Genomic DNA, 16,052 nt, shown 5'->3' with positions numbered 1-16,052 from the left:
TCAGAGGCCTAAAGATGCTCCTGTCCTTAATAGCGGCAGCATATCAGATATCAGACACACATATCAGTCACACAACATAGTATGGATGGCTACATCACCATGGGAGTAATTCAATATGATGTGGTAACATGGAATGTGAGGGGCATGGCGACCCACACCAAGTGTCACTGGATACATACATTCTTGAAACGTCACCTTGCACACATAGTGATACTTCAGGAAACGCACCTCACAGGCGGGGAATTACTAAGACTCAAAACTAAATGGAGGGGGCAGGCATATGGCACGACAACATCCGTGCTCACTGGGGAGTTTTGGTCTGGGTGGCCCTGGCACTCCCTACATTAAGAAGCACCTTACTACAAATAAAGAGGGCAGATACGTAATAGTGGAAGGTTCACTGGACGGAATACCCCTTGCGCTAGCCAGCATACACATGCCAAATTCGTGACACCGAGGATTTCTGGCAGCACTTACACCTACATTCTGCCATTACTTGCTTATGGGGGGGCAATTTTAACTGCATGCCATATATAGGCTTAGACAGATCCCACCCACCACTCTCAAGTGCACCCAGCAAAATTACATCTCAGAGGTTCCACTCCTGGATAACTGACATAGGTCTGCACAACATATGTCGCCTGAGACACCACCAGGAGTGGGAAGGGAATTCTCGTTCTACTCACCAGTACATAGCCTACATACTAGAATGGACTTCATTCTTGGGCCGGCTCATCTGACCCAAAACGTTCTGCAAGCGGAGTACCTGGCCAGGACGCTGTCTGATCATTGCCCACAGCAGGTAACTTTACAGTGGAGCAGGCAGCATGCGAACATCTCAATGTGGCGCCCACAGCCTGAAGCATTAACTGACCCTGCATTTCGTCAAGAAATGGCAGACTGCATCCCTCAATACTTTTAACTGAATAAGGCAATGACCTCTTTGCAGGCCACAGAGTGGGATGCCCACAAAGTGGTCATTCAGGGCCAATGCCTTTTGGCTTCTGGCGGAGTCAGATGCATCCTGACACCTGAGCTGACCTTGTTGGAAACTGACTTGCGCCCCTTAGGACGGAGTGTTGTGTGCTGTAGTTCACACCATGATACCCTCAGAGATTTGCGCACCCGACACAGGGAAGTGGATTTACGTCTGCGCAGGCATGAATACCACCATTATCTCGCCAGACTCTAATTATAGGGGGGTCGTTCTGAAAGATTGCTGGCATGGCTGATCCACGGTGAGCAACACTGCACTCCCATAGGTGCTACCAGACTGGACTCAGGTATCATAGTCAACACTCAAACCTCCATTAATGACACCTTTTGGGACTATTACCTCAGGCTTTATGTGACGGAACCCGAGCCCTCTCCTTTTCAACTGGTTGCTTTCTTTGATATTCTTCCCCTGACCCAACTCACCCAATTACAGAAACCAGACCTCAATGAACCCATTAGTCTCGAGGAGGTCCGAACTATGCTGTGCCAATTGGCTCGAAACAAAGCACCCGGTATTATCAGATTGCCAGTGGAATACCATTCTACATTCTCAGCTCACTTAACCCAACCATTCTTGTAGGTGCTACATGAAGCAAAGACGCAGGCCACCTCTCTGACTCTCAATGCAAGGTTCTTATAGTGGTCCTACCTAAACTATGTTGCGACCCGCAGGATGTGTGCTTTTACAGGCCTTTGTCGCTAATTTAGACTGTAAATGATTGGGCAAAGTGCTCGCCAACAGATTACTCCCATTGATTAGCCAGCTGATCCATGAGGATCAATCGTGCTTCATTCCATGATGCAATACCTTTTTGAATATCAGAAGACTCCTGCGCCTATTGAGTAGGGCCCCAAGTGAGGAGCATGAAAAAGTAGCGGTATCTTTGGACATAAAAAAGGCCTTCAACACTCTTGGATGGCCCTACTTAAAAGAGACACTGCACAACATGGGCTTCTGCCCTGGGTTCTTAGGCTTGATTAACATACTGTATTCTAAGCCGACAGCTCCCATGAAGATGGAACACGTTGTTTCAGATAGTTTCCCCATCTGCCGTGGCACTAGACAAGGTTGCCTGCTCTTGCTATTGTTGTTTGCAATAGCAATTGAACCCTTAGCCTCTCACCTGTGCCTCCGTGCGCAGCAGTGGGGGATCCCTGATCTGGGCATATTTCACATCATCTCCCTCTACACTGATGAGGCACTAATTTTCCTGCGCATAAATATGTCTTCACTACTGGGAGTCATGCAACTAGTGGATGACTTCAGTGACATATCTGGCTTACATGTGAATTGGACAAAGTCCTGTTTATTTCCGTTGGCCCCTGTCCCAGAGCCTCTATGGTCTGCTCTACCGGTCACTTACCTTGGTGCCATGTCACCTTCAAATACATCGGCATACAAATTTACCACACTGTCTCAGGAAGGGCAACCTGTATCGAGCAGTTTGCTCATCCGTGGATCATTACCTTAGTGGTGCTCCTTACCACTGTCACCCCTGCAACACGTGGCAATTGCCAACATGTTAATACTCCCTAGACGGTTATATATATATATTTTTTTACTGTGCTACCACTAGTGCTGCCAAGGTCATTCTTCCGCTCACTGCATGGTCTAATATTAGTATTACTTTGGGGGAACACCTGCCGTCGGGCCGCGCTAACTACCACGCATCATTGAGGAGGGTAGCCTAGGCATGCCCAATTTTGAGTTGTATCATGCGGCGGCACAGCTGCAGTGGCTGCTTCGCAGGGTACAACCCTCCCCCATAGCAGAGAAAGTAATGATGCTCAATAGACTGGGTCAGAGATACATACTTGCCTGGTTAACAGATCACACGACCTCCTCTACACTGCACTAATTTGATGGACACAGCTCAAGTTTGGTGGCGCTGATTTGTACATTGCAAGGTCCCAACACCGCCCTACTCTCCCAAAATCCCATTGCTCAGTATACAAGGCACAAGGGAATTGTACACACATCATGATCTGACACCATGGATAGCAGCGGGACTTTCTACTGTCGGGGACTTCTTCAGAGGCGGTTCTCTCATGATGTACACTGAAATGACAGACGTTTATAACATAGGTCCCGGATGGTTCTTGACATACTGTGCCACAAGTCAGCTCATAAACAAGACTTGGAGGGCGGAGGGAACAGAACCTCCAGTCGCCTATTTTTCACACTTTATTATCAGGGCTGGGTTCCACAAAAGCTGTATCCTTGCTGTACCATACCTTTATCCCAGGCACTGATACTGGACAGGTGGGAGCACGGGTGTGAAGGGATGCAGTCCTCCCTATCCCATTATCCCCAAAATCATGGTCTAATCGCTCCAACTTGTAAGACCTTCTCAATCCAGAATTTTGTTTTCGTCAGTTTAATAACCTCCACCAAGCGTATTTATCCCACCACCGTCTTCAAAATATACTTGGCTTCCGTGCTAAGGCTAAAGGGGACAAACAACTTCATAGGTTCATAGGTCTGGCCTTTGTCTTATTTAAACGCCTCATAGCAATGCAGTGGAAGGCGCCTTCAACTTCGTATATCAGCATGTGGCTGGGTGCACAGTTGCAGTGGGCTAGAGCTGAGTCACAGACACCCTGCTCCTTGAGTGGCAGGGGTCTGGCTCTGGCAGCTCACAAGATCTGGGATGCTTTCATAATCAAGGCAGAAGCTAAAAATGATACTCGTCCTCCCTGAGCAGAGATAACAGGCTTTAGCGCTTGCAGTTACCAGCATCTCATTAGTACATCTCCCGAACACTTAGAGATTTAGGCGGTCATTCTGACCGCGGCGGGCGGCGGTCGCCGCCCGCCATGCGGTCACCGCCAAATGCCCGCTCCGCGGTCAGGAGACCGCGGATGCCATTCTGGCTTTCCCGCTGGGCCTGCGGGCGACCGCCAAAAGGGTGCCCGCCGGCCCAGCGGGAAAGCCCCTGCAACATAGAAGCCGGCTCCGAATGGAGCCGGCGGTGTTGCAGGGGTGCGACGGGTGCAGTAGCACCCGTCGTGATTTTCACTGTCTGCAAAGCAGACAGTGAAAATCTTCATGGGGCCCTGTTAGGGGGGCCCTGCACTGCCCATGCCAGTGGCATGGGCAGTGCAGGGCCCCCAGGGGCCCCACGACACCCGTTCCCGCCATCCTGTTCCTGGCGGTAAGAACTGCCAGAAACAGGGTGGCGGGAAGGGGGTCGGAATCCCCATGAGATTCCCTGGGCCAGGGGAAAACCGTCGGGAAACCGCCGGTTCCCCTTTTCTGACCGCGGCTTTACCGCCGCGGTCAGATTGGCCCTGGAAGCACCGCCAGCCTGTTGGCGGTGCTTCCGTGGTCCCGGCCCTGGCGGTCATGGACCGCCAGGGTCGGAATGACCCCCTTAGACCACACATGGTACTGCAATGGTCCACACCCCCACCTCCCCTTCGGGAGCCCCTGCCTTACACAGTATAATAATCTGTTACCTTTTACCACGGCAATATGTTTTGAGTCGGATTTACTGGATAGCTAGCACCCCTGCCACTGAACACACAGGACACTTCCTTATAATGACATCACCGCATCCCCAACTGATATTGCTGAAGGCCTCCCCCAAGCATTATAATCATTCCATCCTGCTATGAAGCTGATTTCTGTGATGGTTATGTTTACATATACTTATTCATGTCAATGATACTAACTATTACCACATGCTGCTTTTATGTTCCTCTGACTTTTAGACTCCCTTCCCCATCTCCATCCCTTTTCTTTATTATTGTCCCATGTTCTCTGATACCAAGTGCTCTGTAATGGTTGGTTCTGTTGTGATTGTAAATAATAAAAACAGATTTGAAAAAAACGATACTTCCAATATTTTTTAGATAGCTTTGTAAGACATTATTTTGGATTCAATATTTTTGCTACCTATAACTATAAGGTTTACATAATCTTGGCAGGTAATATTTTGGCCTCAGTAATTTGGTAGGTTGATATTTTGTGGTCAATATTCAAGACTAAAATCTTTGCTGGACATTCTTGCACATGTGAGAGCAAATATGCGTTTCCAGTACCTGAAACTCCTGGAACATTTTAGGAGGCTCTGCTTGAAGAAAGTTTATTCAGGTTTGCATCTTGCACTTCAGGCCAGTGCTTATGTGACTTATACCTCACAGTCTTTCATTTCAGAATGTAAGTGTTTATTTAAAGCTTTTTAATTTTAGGATGGGGGCATAATGCTCTAAACAATTAGGGAGGAATGAACAACAGATGTTTTTTTATCTAATATATGATTTGATGTAGTTAGAGCTGCTGCCTTGACTAGTAAAGTGTTAATGGTAGCCCGTCGCAACTTGTTGCTGAAGCACTGGAATACAGATGCAGCTCAGAGATCTGCAGTTCTTTGTATTACTTTTGAAGGTGCTCATCTATTTGGCTCACAGCTAGATGTTATATCAAGTTCGTAAGAAAAAAAAACACTCTTATTCTTCCAGTTTCCAACAATCTGGATCTTCTGATTCCTCTAAACAGAAGTTTTCTTTCAGGCAACTATCCCGAATGGAGCAAACTTCGGTGCAGTTTTGCACGTTTTCCTGGCTGATATACCAATAAGCAAAAACCAGGACTATCCGAGGGGAATCCTTTCTCCTGAATATGCCAAGTCCTAGGCAGACGATAGCCTAGAGATGTTGATCGGAGGTTGTAATCAGCATTTAAGGAAAGAGTGTGAAAGATCATATTAAGATGACTGGGTCCTGATGATCACAATGAAAGGATATGCAATACAGTTCCATTCTGCTTTTTCAGATTCATGGATCATTCATGGTCTCTGGCCAAAGTGTCTAATCACAAAAGACAAAATGAAGCAACAGACATGTACAGTGATGGAGAAACAAGAAATTGCTCCAGTTCCAATTCCAGAGTTGGGAAGAGGAGTGTATGTGTTAAACTCTCTGGTGTCCATAGTGAAAGGAGGTTTTCAGTTAGTGGAAGATCTCAAGAGAGTCAACATGCAGGTGTTGAAGATTCCATTCAGGTGCTGAAGATACAGAGATGCTACAGGGAATCATCCCTCTAGTTCTGGTAAATGACTTCTTGGTCATAATAGATATGACGGACGTCTATTTCTACATAGATATTGGAAGAGTATCCTGATATTCCTCTGATTTTGTATCTATAAATATCACCAGCAATTGAGGGCTTTTCCAGTTGATCAGTTCTAATAATCTTCTTAAAGATGGTTACTCCAATAGTAGTTTTTCTTGACATTCAAGGGATACCAATTTTTCCATATCTTGAAGAATGGTTAATTCACATGTCAGTGGTTAACACACAGCAATATATGGAAATGTCAATAAATTGAATTACCATGGGTTTCTACGAAATCATATGAGTGAGATTGATGATTAAGCTCAAACAAATCTCCCTACTAGACACAGGAACAGTATGTCTCTGTACCCTTCTGCCTTCTCAATTAGTGTTCCAGCAGTGCCCAGCAAAGTAGTGGATGGAGGTCGAGTGTGGCATTGCGATTTGTGTGCCTAGTATAATGGACCAAGCTTCAGCTACAACATCTGCTGTGGCTGCTGCAAAAATATTAGAGTCCATACTTTCAGCCCATAAGCAGAACATAGTTTCAGTAACATAAGAAATACGATTGTTTCTATCCTGGTGGTTGAATACAATGGGTCTGTCCAAAACTATCATGTTCTCAGGTACTCTTTTGGTCCTGATGACAGTAGCCACCTCCCTATGTTGAGGAGCAATATTGCCTTGCCAAGGCAGATGGTCTCTGACAGAGAATCACCAGTAGTCACTCTGGAGGGAGCTAACAGCATTTCACTGTGCTCTGCAGCATTACCAACTACGTGTTCAACATCAAAACATCCTGGTGCATTCAGACAGCACAATAAGTGTGGTATACACAAATGATGAAGGGAACACTCACTCCAAATTACTGAATGCAATTGCACTAAAACTTGGAGCAAGGGCAGAAGCATATCTCTCGTCCTTGCTTGTAGTCCACATCAAGCAACAGGACAAAGTTCAAGGATGTAAAGAAATGCCTCTTTTTGCATGATCACCACCAAGTTTTGGATGAATTATGCTGGGTTTTTTTTAACTCCGAGGGAGCACTGAGTTCTGTTAAACATGCCTCAGTGCCATTTTTCTGACACTTAAAATGTGAATTTTAATTGGTCAGTCCACAATTGGCACAATTTAGCTTATTTATAAGTTCCTAGTATATTGTCCCAGAGGTACCTAGGACCTGTAAATTAAGTGTCCCTAGGGGCCTGCAGGAAGTTTTGTGCCACCACAATTAAGACATGGCAAAACATGACTCCCAGCCCACCACTGAAGGCTAGCAGATCAGTTTTAAACTGATAACTCAACTTTGCCATTTAAACCAATGGCAAAGCCCAAGCAATTATTTGTAATCTTTATAAGTCACCCCCAAGGCAGGCATACTGAACACTGAGGCAGGATGCTTTAAATTAAAAAGCTGAGCATGTGTTTTTTTTTACATGTCCTGACAGTAAAAAACCTGCATCTCTGTTTTTACAGGAGAAGGACTAGTAGCCCCATTGGAAATATATGGAGCTACTCGCTGACCACTCAGTGATGCTAACTTTCAAATATGACTACTAAATACGCTACTTTACGGTATTAATTAAAACTTGCTGATCAAGTCAAAGTTAATGTAACTGTTGCACAAAGGCAACTTTAGAAAGTTGCCACTTAAATGTCAAAAGTTTCCAGTACTTGTTTATGGTTGCACACAAGATGTTGTCCTGGAAAACTGCCTTCTGACTTTCCTGAAGTGAGGTGCGAATGATTCCCTGGAAGAGAAACAAAGGATCCGCCTATAGTAGAGGTGTGACCTCCTTTACGCAGGATGGCTAGTAAGGGTGTGAGCCCAAAAGATGAGTTTCAAAGTGGATACCACCTTTAAAGTGTGAATTGTGATCACACAGGGAAGAGGATGCTCTTTGGTTTTAACAGACAGGCTGGCTCTTGGGCACAGTAGGAAAAGCCACCAAACCATTTTTTCAGAGGACGTTTTGCATTCAGGTAGCCACACCTTTGGGTTGGGCTGAGGAGTTCAACACACCAAGAGAAGGGTGCTGCCATTTTCGCAGTGGCAAGCATAGTGCATTGCGTAACACATTACAGGAAGTTGTCATTAGGCAGGATGGGATCTGGTAGCCCAGTTAGTCACCACATCTCCCTAGGCTTGCGGTGGGCATGAAAGTGGCACCCCTGTCCCCCAGGCCTCAGATTACGTCTGATGTAGAGAAAAGATGGAAAAACGACTGTCCTGCTGTTCCTTGGTCCTAGTAAAGAAAGGTTGCACCCAGTGCTCTACTGCACCTGCTGCTTCTTGGGCTATCAAAGAAAAGATTGAGCCTCCACTCAAGAAAAAGGTGTCCCCAGGCCCCAGACAGAGAATGTGAATTCAAGGGTCTGTTGGTTGACTTCCTGTTATAGTCACAGGGCCATAAAAGATGGAAGACCTGCTGGTTTGTGACCCCAGCTCCAAGAAGCCTGACTGCTGCTGGATGCCGAGGTGGAGCCTGGGAGACTTAGGCCCTCATTACAACCCTGGCGGTCCAAGACCGCCAGGGCTGTTTTGGCTGGAGCACCGCCAACAGGCTGGCAGTGCTTCAGAGGGGATTACACCGTCACGGTCGCACCGCCGGGGCCGGTGATAATCCGCCAGCGCTGCCCAGGGGATTACGAGTCCCCGTACCGCCAGCCTTTTTTCTGGTGATTTGAACCGGCAGGAAAAGGCTGGCGGTACCGGGAGTCGCAGGGCCCCTGGGGGCCCCTGCACTGCCCATGTCACTGGCATGGGCAGTGCAGGGGCCCCCTGACAGGGCCCCATGCAGCTTTTCACTGTCTGCTATGCAGACAGTCTGCTATGCAGACAGTGAAAAGCGCGACAGGTGCAACGGCTCTGGGGGCCCCTGCACTGCCCATGTCACTGGCATGGGCAGTGCAGGGGCCCCCTGACAGGGCCCATTTGGAGCCGGCTCCTATGTTGCGGCCGAGATCCCCGCTGGGCCGGCGGGCGGAAACCAGGTTTCCACTCGCTGGCCCAGCGGGGATCTCATAATGACTGTGGCGGGGGTGCGGCCGCATAGGCAGCCGCCCGGCGGTCAGATCTTGGCGGGCGGCTGTAGCCGCCCGCTAAGGTCATAATGAGGGCCCAAGTGTCAACCCTCAAAAGTTGCACCTGAGTCTGCTGGACCCGGGAGAGTTGTTGAAGTGCAATTTGGTCACCCCAGCACAGAAGTTACTGCAAGTTAAAGGGAATCACTATTTTGTTTTAACTGGAGACCAGTAGACCACTGGCAACTGGTTATGTGCTGGAATTCAACCAGACAACTTGGGACATTGGCAAATGAGACTGAAGTTGCCCCTCCATGCTCATGGACTAAGTGGTGTCCACATGAAAAGCCTGGCTTAGCTCCTACACTTTCTTGTTCATCTTTAGCATCTTGCATCAGGATCACTCTATTGATTCCTATGGCGGGTCAACCATACAAACTGGAACTGGACTGGATACTGCTTTAACTACAAGTTAACTGTTCAACAGGCCCAACTGTACCCTGTGACTGACTCTTTTGGAGTCGGACCCCACAAGAGTGCCTTTTTAGCTGTTTTCAAGTTACTTGTTGTGGCTAAATCTAAACCAAGAGTTTCTGTAGATTTAAATGATCTATTAATTGAGTCAGAAATTGTGATTTATTGTTTCTTTAAAATATCATATCTGTGGAACACTCCAGTGGATGTTTGTCATTGAGGTGTTTATTTAAAGATAAAAAATAACGTAAAAAACGACTTATTTTTATAGATTAGCATCAGAGATTTTCATTGTTTTGTATTTTTTTCGTATTCAAATATTTTGGTACTTCATAATGCTTCATACTTGTTCCTTAGATAAACCTTGACTGCTCTGAAACACAGCTACCCAGGATAGAGCTAATGTTTAGCACACCAACCTGACTATTAAATGGTGAGGTTGCACAACCACATCATATAATAAACCACTTTTTTAAAAAGGAGATCAGTTGAATAGACTGTTTGCATCACACCAGAAATTGTCTAGACTTTAGACAACTTTCCAGAAAATGTGCAGGATTTTTGGTACCCGGTGTCTGGACTGCTATATCTCCCAGAGCAATTCTTAATTGGCCAGATGCTGCTCCTGCACTCCAGAGGTCTAAACATGGAATTGGCAGCCTATCAGTTGAGTAGCACTGGAATTTATTGGATTAATTCCCTCCAGTTAATCTAAGACCTAACCTCATGTACCACTTTGAGAAGGAACAGGCAAAGATTTTTGTGGTATCTCCCTTTCAGCCGGGAAGATCCTGGTTTCCTCCTTTTATATCACTACCTGTTCTTACTGTTCTTTCCATAAATCAATTTAATTTCTGATCATTGACTCTGATTCTTCCAGTCAAAATATGTTGGTTTGGAAGCTGACAGGGTAGCCTTACAAAGCAAAAGACTTCCCTTCAATCTGCCTAAAGTTATCCAGAATTCTAGAAGAATGTCTGCTTTGAAGTTTTACTCTGGACATTGGTCCTCATTTGAAACTAGTGCACTACTTGTTCACTTCCTGCTCTTGCCTGTTCCCATTCTTCTTTCTTGCAGGTCTTGAGGAATGGCTGTTGGGATGGTAAAATCATTCAATTGGTGGTGTATGTGCACCCCTGCACTGAGTGCCCCAATTGTAATGATGTCTGGATCCCTGATGCTGAATTTTGTTCTCATGTGCGTACACAAATCTTGAGTGTGTCTCATGACAGGCCTGTATTGTGGACTGATTTATTTTTGGATTGGGCGGTGTGCCCAAAGTTCTCCTCTTATAGTGGTGGATGGCTACTTCCTTTCCAGGAGTTAAACAGCACAAGCTTGCTGATGGAAACACTCTGTGTAGTGATCCATAGGAGTGAACAGGCCTTTTTACCTAAGTCACTGGTGTGAGGCCTACAGGCTCACCAATTCAAAGTTCTGCTGCAGTGTGCATTGACTCACCCTGGCCCTACATCACTTCAGTGTGTAGTGCTGTACAGTGTGTGTGTTATACATGTGCTGGGTGTATGTTTGTGTGTGATTGTTACAATACATGGGAGATGTAGTGCTGTGCAGCGCATGTATGTTACATGCAGGTGCTGGGTGTATGTATGCCGGTGAATATTATAATACAAGGAAGATTGTGTGTTCCATTTTGGAGAGCCAGGGCTAACTAGAGGAACATGCAGAGGTAGAGGAATACTCCCAGACAGATTTATGAATTTTCGTAGTACTGTGAGCTAGGTGGAACACAGTGGAGGAAGGGAGAGTCAGGCTCCTCAAAATACTTCAAAAGGTGCTCTTTGATTCAGAGAGAGGTCACTGGGAAGGGACCTGGGCACATCTCAGGAAGGAGATGAAGTTATTAAGATAATAATAAAGAGTAGGGCCGAGGCCTTAGGGTAACATTTCGATACACAAACCACTGTGGCTGACATCCAGGTGCGAAACTCTAGTCACTCCCTTGGCCTGTGATATGGGGCTATCAGAGTTGGAATTGCTCCTGCTGTGACAGACTTCTTTCTGGAGGAAGAGCAGGGCAGAGGAGAGGACAGTTTAAAAGGAAGCAGACCCCCAACTTAAACTTCAAAGACTCAACCTCTAAAAACATTTGGTGCCTGGAAATGGATATAAGAAGGGGAGCTCGAGGCCCCCAGAATTGTTAACTGTCAAGCAGTTAGACTTTGCAAGGAGGAGAAGCTCTGCAAGACTTCTGTCTGTGACCAGTAATGGTGGCCAAGGCCTACCAGTCTCTTGCTGGGTGAGGGGACTGAGAAAATCATTGATCACCTGCGCCTGGAGCACCAGTGCCTGCCTGCTTGCCAAGACCAATGTGCCCCTTGAGGAAGAGGAGAGTGTTACAGGGAGTGAGGTCCAGTCAGGGGACTCACACAATAGGATCCAAGTAGTGAGGTGTGAGGAGATGGCTGCTCCACTGTTCAGGTCATTATGCAAGTGAAGGTTAAAGTAAGTGACCCATGTTTGCCAGAGAAGAGCCTACTGGGGTTGTGAGCCGGGATCAATGCTGCACTGATCTGGTCATTGCCAGTGTGCAGGTCTGAAGTCAGCAACCCTTTATGCCAGGTGGGGCTGCCGTGAAGATTTCTTCTGCTGTGCCGATTTGGGCAAAGCCCATGTGCAGAGTGAAGGTGGTGACTTCATATGCCAGGTGGGGCTGCCATGAAGGTTGGTGCTGTGCCGAACTGGTCATAGCTGTGTGCAGAGTGAGGACTGTGACCCTGTATGCCTGGGGCGGCACCAGGAAGAGGCCAGGAGTGTTGTCTGGTCATGACCGACATCAAGAAGAGGAGGCCGCAGTTGTGTCCAATGCAGGCCCACGCCCTGACTGAGAACCAGCATGAGCAACATTGAATCCCTCCACCATCATCTGTGGAGAGGATCCGATTAAACTTACCAGCATCAGAAGAGCATCGAGGATCGACCCCACCGGGAGCTAGCGCCACAGGATGTGTGAGAAACTTGAGGAACTCACTGCAGGAACCTGCTGCAGCTTCAGCACCCACAAAGGGGTTGCGCTCAGAGACTCTGGTTGCACAGGTCCTGCGGGTATGAGTAAAACTGATTTATCAGGCAGAATGCACAGGGGAACTTTTAGCTTATTTAACCCTTTAGCGCTGGAACACTTTTAACTTTAATAAGAGTCGGAGTGGGACTCCTCAACTCGGAGTACTAGTGGGGATTAACCTGAATGTTGCCTACCCTATCCTATCCTCCTCAATCTCAAAGCGCCAGGGCACATTAGCAACACTATTGGGCACCACATAAACTAAAAACAGCACTCGACAGTGGGGACCACGCAGGAGCCATCTCAGATCACCAGCCTGCTCAGTGACTGGAGGAGTGCCACAGCCATGATACTGAGGTCTGCGTGAGGCCGAGCCCTGCGATAGGCACCTGGCTTGGTGAGCCTGCATCGCAGCACCCAGCAGCGGATACCACACAGTAACTGTTCCTGATCTCTGCCCAGCTAAGCGGTGAGGGAGCAACTCAACTGCAGCAAAAAGCGAAAAGTGCTGACCCACAGAGCTGAAATTGAGGATCAGACAAAAAGGGTGATTGAGAGCCTAGTGGTCCTCTGGTGCTGTGACGTTTGGGGGCAAGCACAACAGCGGGCACAGGGCACTGCCAGTTGAGTGATGCAGCCAGAGATGCTCCCAAACAGTGTGGTATGCCCCCCACCCAGAGACATGTGGACCTGCCCTGTGCCATGCCACTAGAGACCAGACATGCTGAGGCCTGGGCTCCAAGGCCCACACAGCAGCATTGTTTTTCACAGACCCTGGACTCCATAGGCTGTATGGTTCTGGTCCCTGCAGACTGCAACCCTGGATCAACAGGCCTTACCATTTGGGGCCCAAGACCTTTTATACGGGACCTCATCAGGGTGCACCGGGCCAACACAACTACAGTGCCTACTTTAGCCACAAGGGGGACTCTCAGGACCGTGGTCGGAACCCCAAACTAGCACAGTATGCTGACTGGGGAACGGAGCCCAGTCACACTGCTGGGGGTGGCCAAGAGGTCACACCAGGCTTTTCAGATGCCTATTAACACGCATCTTGGCCCTGTGGTCTGAGACCTGCTGAGGAGTACCCATCAGTTAGGCAGTTGGCAGAACACGTCCCTGTCAGTCTCCAAGACAAGAGTTGGAACACTTGAGACAAACCATGACTGGAGACAGGGGAAAAAGATAGCTCCATTAGGACTATGCTGCAGCAGGCCTCTACCCATCAGCCCACGGTAAGCTCATCAAAACATCCCAAGTTCCGGCCTACAACAGGGGCCATGAACCTGCCCCATCGGACCCAGGCATCACAAAGGCATTTTCCACTGCCAGCCATCCTCGCCCTCAAAATCTACCTACGTAGTGAACTCCAAGAGGTGCACAGGTACATACCCGATCTAGGCCTCAGAGCGAAGGAAGTGGACAAAGGCTTCCATGAATGATGGATGATTCTGAAAAACTCCAACAACTGATGTTACTTCTTGAGCGATAGTACCTGCAACTTCAGGACAAATGCAAAGTTCTTCAGACTAGATCCAGTGGCACAACAGAACTTGAGGGGGTCCCCCTGTAAAGAACAAGGAGGCCCACTCAGGATCTCTCAGGCCAGGGTGCTGGGCTGAGGGGGGCCCCTGGAGCTCATGAGCCCACCACACCGCAGGGGCTGCTGGGGCTTTTTTTATGTCACTGAATAGATCATGCCGAAATAACATCCGCAGAGTCCCTCTGGAGGTTCAGGCCATGGATCTTCCCATTCATGATCAGGACCAGTTTAGGGAAATAACGGAGGACCCTGTGCACCTGTGCATTTGTTTGGACAGAACACATGGAGTAGCCTTAAGACACTCAGCTGGGGACCCACCCTAAAATGTCCTCACGAGTGTCCACTTTGTCGGAGTAAGGAAGTCCTTATGCTCAAAACTCAAGAGGGAGGCCAGATTTCTTTCAAATGAGCCATGCTTCTTTTCCAGGATCTTCCACTAACCACCCTGGCCAAACGGAAGCCCTTCAAACCCATCACAGAGTTCCTGAGGTCCGCTGGGATCAAATATCAATGGGGTCTCCACTTTTCCAGTGGGAGGGTAGTGCCATGTCCCTCACTTTGCTGGAGGTGGCCCGAAAACTTCTGGGCATGACCCCATTAAAGGAGTTGGCAGTATGATGGGAAGTTCCACAGGCACATCTGCAGAGAGAGAAATGTATAAAGGTGCACGGCAGCCACCGGGCCTGAAAGTCAAATGACAAGGAGATGCCAGCAAAGAAAGACTCCTTTCACACCTGAGGTGATTTACTGGGGGAGGGCAGGATCTCCAATGGACAAGGGAGCTACAGCCATACAACAGCATGCCACTGAGCAACTTGAGCATTGTGACTCCTCAATCCAGATAAGACTAGCTGGCTGCCTTTGCCCTTTTGCATCTGAATTCTGGGGGGATCTGAAAGGGTGCTTTCTCTGGGCCAATATGCCACCCTTCACCTTTTATACTTACACTCTGTTGAGGAGAGGAACTATTGTGTCCCGGGCACCAGCACAGGACTGGGTTCTCCATTTCATGCTGGACATTAGTTCCTTAGGTTTGAAAGTTGTTGCTGTAAGGCTTGTTTGGGTTAACTCAGGGACAGAACACCATCTAGTACCAGTCGAATTCACACAGCCGCCCACTCACTCTGCATGGATGGAGATCGAGACTAGCAACACACACCCAACCACCCCTAATGCACTCATCAGCGACCCAGTAGATGCTAACGTATAAAGTCCCGGGGTCATAATAACGAAATGTCTCCATGTCTTGGGTGAGGTGAAGACGTTTCTGGCAGATATATGCCTTTTACAAGAGACACTTCTACTTAAGGGAGACCAACACTAGCTCTGCTCAAGTGCTTTCCCGGTTAAGTAGCATGTCTTGGCCCTAACTAAGACAGTAGGGGTTGCAATCTTGTTCAGAGATGCCACAAACGTTCATGAATGACAGGCCCTGACTGATGACCAAGGGAAGGGAGATGGCCATAGATTGTGGGTGATTGGGAAGGTACCCCCATAGTGATAGGGAGCATCCACTTCCCGAATACCGGCCAAGAGGCAATCCTGATCCCCGTAGCTCAGTCATTTGCCAGTGCCACAGACTGTCCCCTACTATTTGGAGGAGCCCTCAACAGGTTCATGTACACTACGCTTGACAAGTCACAACAGAAGGTGAGAAGTACACCAACCTTATCAGCAATGAGTAAAGCAATACTAGATTAACTGGGCTTGACCAACACCTGGCATAATCACCACCAATTAGGGACTGATTATTCTCAGTTTTCAGCAGCCCACATTTGTGATGCTAGGATCAACTACCTCCTCCTATATCCAAAGTTATTACCTCAAATGGAGGAGGTCTCCGAAGAGGCAATGACCATTTCAGGTCATGGACTGGTCTGTATAACATTACACTGGCCCAGCCCAAATCCAATGTGCAAGCGTGGTTCCTG

Source organism: Pleurodeles waltl, chromosome 6 (genome assembly GCF_031143425.1).
Source record: "Pleurodeles waltl isolate 20211129_DDA chromosome 6, aPleWal1.hap1.20221129, whole genome shotgun sequence".
NCBI lineage: Eukaryota > Metazoa > Chordata > Amphibia > Caudata > Salamandridae > Pleurodeles > Pleurodeles waltl.
Note: the sequence above shows the minus strand (reverse complement) of the source record.